Source organism: Poromitra crassiceps (genome assembly GCF_964638095.1).
Source record: "Poromitra crassiceps genome assembly, chromosome: 6".
Classification (NCBI taxonomy): Eukaryota; Metazoa; Chordata; class Actinopteri; order Beryciformes; family Melamphaidae; genus Poromitra; species Poromitra crassiceps.
Genome location: NC_139627.1, coordinates 7,108,430 through 7,117,892, shown reverse-complemented (window position 1 = coordinate 7,117,892; position 9,463 = coordinate 7,108,430). Strand labels below are relative to the sequence as shown.

The 9,463-nt window shown below is 43.2% G+C and overlaps 1 pseudogene across 1 annotated transcript in view; it reads right to left on the bottom strand.

The window, feature by feature from the left end:
* Positions 1-4,283: 4,283 nt before the first annotated feature.
* The window catches only part of LOC310778844 (arrestin domain-containing protein 1-like), an 80,563-nt pseudogene continuing 75,383 nt past the window's right edge, over positions 4,284-9,463 (bottom strand). Inside the window, exons 4-6 of the transcript XR_014554043.1 lie at positions 8,778-8,954; positions 6,165-6,648; positions 4,284-5,352 (exon numbers count right to left, since the gene is read on the bottom strand). The product of XR_014554043.1 is annotated as an arrestin domain-containing protein 1-like (transcript). The remainder of the gene's footprint in view (positions 5,353-6,164; positions 6,649-8,777; positions 8,955-9,463) is intronic.

Sequence of the window (9,463 nt, the reverse complement as noted above, 5' to 3'; positions counted from 1 at the left end):
TTGGGCTTTGAGACAGTGTTTCTTCCCTGAGGCCTTGTGCTAGCGCTAGCCTGATTTTCCCTCTCATGGAGCTGGGCAGCTATGTCAGCTGGAGGTGATCGAAGCAGGCCAAAACGATTCTCAAGTTGCAATTCCATTAGCGGAGGAGGGGGGGCTGTTCCTCCTCTCGTGACAGTAGTCCATGACCGCTCGTTTTGGTGTTTGTGGTTAAGCAGTTGACGACCCTCATCTCTCGTGCGGAGAGCCCGTGTCAGGCCATTAGCTTGCCGAGCCGAGCACCGCAGGCTGGAATTTAGGGAGGGCCAGCCTGTTGCTGAGCTGATTTCTGGGTTTTGTGGAGTAGTTGTGGATTCGGAAATCACTAATCTCTTTGGGATATGTCTTTGTTTATGCTTCGGGCTCGCAGTTTGGTTAGCGATGTTAGCACGGGCTTTCTCCGGAGCTGGCAGGCTAGCCGCATCAGCTAGCTCTAGGTTGGTAGCCATAGCAGTTTGACTCGGTAGCAGTGAGTCAGCATCCCTGAGAGCTAATGATAATGTACTCACGTTGCTCGTGACATTCCGTGCAATTTGACTCGATGGCAGTGAGTTATTTGAGAGATGAAATATCGTTGTTTCCAGTACGGCAATCCTTTGAAGATGATCACAGCAGCTTATATGAGGCATATTGTCCGACAGTCTCTGGAGTGCTAGGCTATGCTAGGCTATACTTAGCCTGGGTGAGCTCCGAAAGTGCTGTTAGTGGTGATTCCATAAAAATAGGTTAACGATTCAAAATGAAAGATCGTTACTAGAAAGTGGCGTAGTAGTAAAATCAGGGGGATAAAAGAAAAAAGAAAGTTTCGTAGTTAAAAAGCAAAAAGCTGGCAGAGAAGCAGGAGCAAGCAGAGAGGCGACTGTTTCTCTATCGGCAGCTGACTGAAATGACTTCAGAGGGCCAAGCTGCTCTAACAGTCTTGGCAATGAGAGGGATTGCAGATTTTTTTTGTCCTTTTTAAAATAATAATAATAAAATCATTGTTCAGCAGGTCCAAGCTCCACAGGCTGGCCCGAGAGTCACTGAAGACTGTACTGGCTGTTTGAAGACAGTCACTGAAGACTGTCCAGGCTGTTTGAAGACAGTCACTGAAGACTGTACTGGCTGTTTGAAGACAGTCACTGAAGACTGTCCAGGCTGTTTGAAGACAGTCACTGAAGACTGTCCAGGCTGTTTGAAGACAGTCACTGAAGACTGTACTGGCTGTTGGAAGACAGTCACTGAAGACTGTCCAGGCTGTTTGAAGACAGTCACTGAAGACTGTCCTAGCTGTTTGAAGAGCTATGTTATGTTAGTATACATCAAGTGCACTATGCACAGTCCATGAAGACCAAGCAGAAAGAGCTGCTGGAGAGTTCCTGACAGAGAAGAGACGCAAGTCAATCACAGGCAAGTGACTGGGTGGTGGGATGCATTGTGCACATTGTCAGGTTGACCACAGTTTAAGCATTTTATCTGTTCACATTTCACAACTGATGTCTTATGAGTCAAAAACACTTGATAGAAAGCATGTGGCATGATGATCAGGAGCCAACAGCAGCACTGTATATATAGTGTGTCTTTTTTATGCAGGAGTTATTCACAGAATCAAAAGTTGAAATTATAACTATGGGGAAAACAAGACAAACATTCACACAAACATACAGAGGTTCTGCTGGCATTTAGTTTTCTGCAGAAGAACAGTGACAATGTTTTGACGCTTCTAGTACACAGGCAGAGAAATGCTCTAACAGACAATGAGACTAGGCAAGGCTAGTTAAGCTGGACCCAGACTGCTGCATCTGCAGCTGGACCGGGCCGGCCAAGAAACATCTCACGGGCTTACGACTGACTGACTCTCTGCGTGTCTGTCTGTGTGTGTGTGTGTGTCTGACTGACTGTCTGTCTGTGTGTTTGTGTGTGTCTGACTGACTGTCTGTCTGTGTGTGTGTCTGACTGACTGTCTGTCTGTGTGTTTGTGTGTGTCTGACTGACTGTCTGTCTGTGTGTGTGTCTGACTGACTGTCTGTGTGTTTGTGTGTGTCTGACTGACTGTCTGTCTGTGTGTGTGTGTGTCTGACTGACTGTCTGTGTGTTTGTGTGTCTGACTGACTGTCTGTTTGACTGTCTGTGTGTGTGTGTGTGTGTCTGTCTGACTGACTGTGTGTCTGTCTGTGTGTGTGTGTGTCTGACTGACTGTCTGTCTGTCTGTGTGTGTCTGACTGACTGTCTGTCTGTGTGTTTGTGTGTGTCTGACTGACTGTCTGTGTCTGTGTGTGTGTCTGACTGACTGTCTGTGTGTTTGTGTGTCTGACTGACTGTCTGTTTGACTGTCTGTGTGTGTGTGTGTCTGTCTGACTGACTGTGTGTCTGTGTGTTTGTTTGACTGTCTGTGTGTGTGTGTGTGTGTGTGTGTGTGTCTGTCTGACTGACTGTGTGTGTGTGTGTGTGTGTGTGTGTGACTGACTGACTGACTGACTGACTGACTGACTGACTCCCCATTGTTGAAACAGACATGCGTGAGTGTTGAGCAGCAGCAGCAGTAGTCCGGATCCGGCTTAACTAGGCTTGGGGGCATCTGGGTTTTGTAGAGTCTGTGGGTGGGAAGCCAATGAGGTATGTGTCCTAGTCGCTGCACTAGTGCCTCCTCTGGTCAAACGGGGCGCCTATTTGGGGAGAGGGGAACTGCGTGGGGAACGGGCTACATCCTGCGGGTGAAGCTGCTTGCTGTCAGGTGAAAAGAAGCAGCTGGCAACTGCAGATGTATCAGAGGAAGCATGGTGCTAGTTTACAACTCTCCCCAGATCGGCAGAGGGGGTGGAGTAATGACCGGGACAGCAGGGGGGAAAAAAGAAGGGGGGTGGGCGGGTGGAATAAAAAATAAAACTGAAAAAAAGAGGCTTGCCTAGTGCGTGTTTCAACAATGGGGAGTCAGTCAGTCAGTCCCTACGATGTTTCTTGCCCGGCCATTCCGAGTCCGGCAATAAGAACTGTCTCTGAATCAGGAAGATGATTTTGCAAAATGTTGGATATAGATTACAGGTGGATTTTATGCATCTGATCAATATAATGAACTGCTGGAGCAAGTAGGGATAGGCATTTTATACACACACACACACACACACACACACACACACACACACACACACACGCACGCACACACACACACACACACACAGACGTGGAAACCCACTTGAAATGATACATGCACAAATTGTCAAAAAGTGCCATCTTGTGCACAAGCATGTTTACCACAACATGTTGTTCGTCTGCACTGACTGAAATTTCAGAGGTTTTCCATCAAACAAATATGACAAGATCAGTTAAGGCAACATACACGGGAAAACCAACATACAACTTACAGTACAATCTCATCTACACTGAAAAATATTTGCATCAGATGTCAAAAATGCATAAATTAAACTCAATTTGCCAGTTACGATAAACGGCCAGCAGTATAGGTTGCAAGGAAAAGAGATGCAAGTCTTTACAACTGGTTACACCAGATCACAGTTGGTGAATCACAGAATGGTTGTGATTGGTTCCAGTTTAAACAGTGAAACTTGTAGGCTACCAGTAATGACCACAAGAGGGCAGACAGACACCACGTTATTATCCGGCTGTAGCAAAATGAGCCTAGTCTGCACCTAAACTCACCCCTGAATAAAAGCTGGTCTCTAAAAAGCCTCTGAAAAAACAAACAAACAAAAACTTTTTTAAACAATGTAATCCTATGTGAAATTAAACTTCTGTTATCTGTTCAACATTCAATTTATGCCTTGTGCTTTGTTTTGTTTCTTGGTGTTTGTAAACCACACATTATTTATTTATTTATTACATTTTTGTTTTGTGATTGATTGTTGATGAGTTAGATCTATAGATCTCTATAGATCTCTAAGATCTCTTTATAGATTCTCTATAAAGTCCTTTGAGATGAAGTGCTGTAGAAATAAACTTGAGTTGACTTTATGCTCCTCCCACTTACATCTAACATAAAGTTAGATGGCTGCAGTCATTCTGACGACAGGCCTGACTGACATTTTTCATGTTAGTGTTCTTCATTTGACTGTTTCCTTTAACCTCCATTGTCACAAACCTATCATCTATACCATATCCACTATACTGCCACAGGTTACGCCATTGAGAGGTTTTACTACAGTAGAAACCATCTCTTAGGCTGGCTTTACATGGTGGAACTTTCACGCAACTTTACTTGCTTGAAACTGAGGTGAAACTACAGCAAGTTGCAAATGATTTGCATGGTCCTCTGCCACGCACTTGAAACTCGTCTGAAACTCAGCTGCAACAGTTGCAAAACTCTGAACTTTGTGAAACTAAGACCAATCAAAATGCTGATAAGCAGGCTAGTAATGCACTTATGACTCTCGTCCTATTCTCCGGGACAGCCATAATAAAAGAAAGTAGCCAGTGACAGAAGGAAAGCCGATACAACACGTCCGAATTGATATGATCCAGCTAGAAAACAATACAAAATAAGATACAAAGATGCAAGTTACAAGGACACTCCCCACGTGATACAGTATCATCTACTGTAGTGAGAGAGGAAAAGAAAAAAAAGATGACAGATGAAGCATTACCGATCTAGCTATCTTATTTTAGTGAAACAAACTACCGTGTTGCATGATGAGACTTCATTCTTTTTGAATTGCTTTGTGTAAATGTCAAGTTGCATGACAATTATGATTCATGCAATTTGCAACCTGCAACTAGTTGCGTGAAGATGTCACCGTGTAAAGCCAGCCTCACTGTTCAAACTCTAGTCGTAGCGGCAGACTAGGCTCCATGGCTCCAACTGGATACGCCTTGTTGATATGCAAAAAGACGTGAGCTCTGAGTCAGTGATGATTAGAGGAGCTGGGATGCAGAGAGACAGTAGAAAGAGCACATGTGGAATGACTACAGTAAAGGCCAACTTCTGGTCTTGTCAATTGTGACCCTCTCGTAGGCCAAGCTCATTTTCAAGGCATCACAGATGCAACAATTCAATATCATTCTACTTTCTAGGACGCTCCAAAATAGTACTTTTAGGCACAGTGTTGTTCACCCATTTGATCTGACACTGCCTGGTGGTACATGGGCTCAAATTAAAAATCCTATATATTAATATATATTAAAAATAAGATCCCTTTTTATTTATTAAAACAAAAAAAGAAACAATCTTTGGGGAGATGGGAGTGGGCGTGTCCAGTACATAGTGTAGATAGGCTAGGAGTGGGTGTGGCCTGGATGCTTCATCCCATATTCTCCTTCACTGTCTACTACTATTGAAAGTGGAGTTGGTGCTACAGCAGCTTTCCTCATATGTGGGAGGCGGCTCTGTAAGACACAAAATAACAATTAGCTTATTACATATATATATTATATCATCATCTGGTTCATTGTTATGTATTATGATTATAGCTTTGCTGTAGATTCTTCACATTAAAGTTGAGCTGGAATGAAAAATTACCTATTTTCTCTCTTTTCTAAATGACTTTTTAACTATTTTAGATCACATCCCTGGTCAATGTACTGTATTCACAAAAATCCAATTTCTACATAAAAATTCAACCATGTTTTCTTCATTCAAAGCGAAATCTATAGTGTGCGTACGTCAGCATGTAATATCCAATTTTAACCATCAAATTCCATATTTTTCCCTATGTTCTTGACTTTTTTATTCGGTTTTTGGTCAATATTTGATATAATGCATGCTGACAGTGGCTGGGTATGAAGAGCATCCCTCTATCATCTGAACATTATTCTTCACATCAACAAAAACTGTGGACTCAATGTGGGTCTAAAACAACATAAAAGCTATAATTACGCTTATTGTGTGACAATAAAGACGGGCTGCCGTCTGAAATCGTTTAAAAAAATAAAAAGTTTAAATCGTTTAAAAATCGTTTAAATCGTTTAAAATATTGAGTTGGACCTGAACCACAACATTTTCCAGACTCCCCCCCCAATACCCAAACTATTCAAGATGTGGAAATGATCAAATTCATGTTTAATACTTTTCCAGACCTGTGTAGGAACCCGGAGCTGTGCATGCCTGTGACTGAGTGAGCTTAGCAGTAAAGAACAAACCATGTGGATAGTGTGAGTGTGTATTTGTGACTGAGTGAGCATAGCAGTAAAGAACAAACCATGTGGATAGTCCCAGCTGCTGTATTCTGGAGGGAGGATAAGGGAACAGGAAGTGGGGACAGGCGTGGCGTTTCCTTCAGTGAAGAAAGGTATGGTGGCTCCAGTCGACACACAGAAAAGCGGCGCGGAGGAGGAGGAGTCACTGGCATCTGGCCGCCTGTGGCTGGGAGGGCAGGCGGCACCGGGGGCGTGGCTGAATGCGCTCGGGGACATGGTGATTGGCTGGCCCGACGGATCCTGTTGAGAGTGACTCTTTGTGGGGATCTCCTCACTGGCCACTCCCCCTGCGCACATCTCCTCCTCCGGGTCGTCCTCTGCTGGCGGGGCGCTGGGCGTCACCCCTCCTGGGCTCGGGGCGATGGTTGTGGACGTGGCACATCGATCTGGACTGGAGGCCATGGGCCGCGACGGAGACAAGTTCACAGCAATGTTCCCGATGTAAATGGGCAGAGTGACAACTGCTTCTGGAGATTTGAGTGACACCTGCAACAGCCATTAAGAGACACCGATTTATCAAGAGTGTAGAAATTACAGGCATTATCATGCAATGTGGTATTTAATCATTTGAACATGACTGTACCCGAGAGATCGTTCTCACATTTAGTCTGAATGTGTGTGTTTTGTGGTTCTGTGCGGTCAAATGTGCCAACATGCATTCATGATTGAAATCTGGCCACTTGAGACTATTACACCATTAAGTCTGGCAAATTATAGTTAGCAGAAATTAAATGCAGAAAGAATAATCTCTAATGTTCCATTCTGGCAAACAATAATGTCATACTGTATGAGACCAGCAGAAATACCTGCAGTTGCGTCTACTCACATAGTGATTCATAGATTCAAAAAAAAAAAAAAAAAATCAGTGAGTGGAGGTGTACAGCAAACATGACTGTGCTTTGAAAACAAGTGGTTTCATGTTGGTACTGCACTCAAATCCACTTTGAAAACAAGTGGTTCATGTTGGTACTGCACTCAAATCCACTTTGAAAACAAGTGGTTCATGTTGGTACTGCACTCAAATCCACTTTGAAAACAAGTGGTTCATGTTGGTACTGCACTCAAATCCACTTTGAAAACAAGTGGTTCATGTTGGTACTGCACTCAAATCCACTTTGAAAACAAGTGGTTCATGTTGGTACTGCACTCAAATCCACTTTGAAAACAAGTGGTTCATGTTGGTACTGCACTCAAATCCCCTTTGAAAACAAGTGGTTCATGTTGGTACTGCACTCAAATCGAAGCTGGAGACACTTTGATACATTTAATCTCAATGCTTGAATGTTTGATGGCTTTCTAAACAAGAGTCAAGGGACAGACATTATTGTAGAATACTGGTGTCATGTTGTTATAATGTTACAGCCATTTACTTGCCCCAATTAGTTTGTATGTATGTAATTCAATTATTTTTAACATTTACCCCTTGTTTGTCCTTTTTAAATTTTACAGTGTCAAATCTAACTCGAAATTAACTGCTGTCTAACAAAGACACCCTATGTGACAATAAGTGTGAAGCCGACATGTTTTGGAGGGATTATTTCCAGTTGGAGACTTTCCACTTGGATCAAAAATCTGTCGGCAAGCTCAGTGAAAAGCCGAATAACAGCGTTCGTAGGGGCGGGCTCGCATGCTGCGCTTTACCCAATCAAAATGGAGTGGGCGTGACCGAGAGTCGATCGGTGTGTAGTCAAAACTGACCATTTTCAGCGTGTAGCAAGTTGCTACTTGCTTCTAGCAACGAGCTAGAGTTGTTATTGTTGTTTCATAGCGACGGAGCGATTTGAGAGCGACCCGCAGCGAGCAGAAAGGAAATGCATAATGGTCAGAACCGGTCGGTTGGAGCCAGAGCTTGCAGGCAGAGCTTGCAGGGAGCGGAAAGAGATTTTCTTCCGCTGCCGATTGAGCCCCTTAAGTTCCGTTTATTCAGACATTGAAACGAGCCCCCAGAGGTTACAGCAGTTTTTTGTTTTGTTTTCTTTAACCGATGGGTTCCCAGATTGGACCTGCGCAAACCTGCACTGCTTACTTCAACACCTGGCCGTGATTTGTATGTAACTCACCCGTTTAGACAGTCTGTGGCTGCAAAAACAAGTCTGATTGCATAGAAGTCAATGAGAAAATGACTCTACTTGTCACTTAATTTATTACTCCAGTAAACTCTTTCCTAATGAGTTTATGTCTCAATCGCTCGTTTCAAGTCTTCTTCAATACAGCCTGATGTTCATTTAGTAATGATGGTCCCATTGAGAGTCAAATAGACGATAAAGCAGACGTGACTGACAGGTCACCTGTCCAGTGATCGCACAGCTCGGCCATCATGGAGCAGGTGGTGCTGCAGCTAAACAGAACAAGATGCTAAACTAGAGGCTTCAAAACCAATGGGTGACGTCACGTCACTGTGGCTACGTCCATCTTTTTATACAGGCTATGGTAATAACACAGTATGGAATAATGGGGCATCCTAGATTGGTACACACACACACACACACACACACACACACACACACACACACACACATACACACACACACACACACACACACACACACACACACACACACACACACACACACACACACATATATACACACACACACACACACACTCTCTCTCACCTGAATGAAATAGTCGATCTCTATGAGGCTGCAGCCAACCAGCGCTGACTGAGGAAGAGGAGGCACGATAATCTGCTCCCTCCATTCTGCATGTTTCCCTGCTTTCACTCCCGCCCCCTCCACCTCTGCTATGGCCCGCAGGTCGCAGACCGGCCGCTTGGTCTTATAGGTGACTTTCTAATGGGGGAGGGAAACATTTCACTTTGGCTCATCATTCATTCCAAAACGCTACATTTAAAAGAAATAACACGACTTGAACATGTTACGTGAAATTCATTACACAATAGTTGAAAAAATCCTCAAAAATGTTAATATTTCATAATGCAAAAGCCTTTAAATAGCAAACAATTTAAATGTTTTTTGGGTGCAAAATTATTATTATTTTGTTTCTAATTAATTAATTAAATTAATTGTGTGAGATTATGTCTTACTTTCTTGCAAATGGTAGATATTTTATTTTGAAATGAAAGAACTTTTCCTTTCACCGACACCGTGCACACCTGGAGACCCACTGATACTAATTGCATTGATAATCCCAAGATGGCAAAATTGTTTCAAATTCCAAATTAGATCCAGGACATATGGATTTAATAATGTAATCTGGATATTAATTTTCCTTATTTGTACATTTCAAAATTAAAGTAACAAAGTAACAGCGCTGACAAGCCAACATAGAGCCGTGAAGT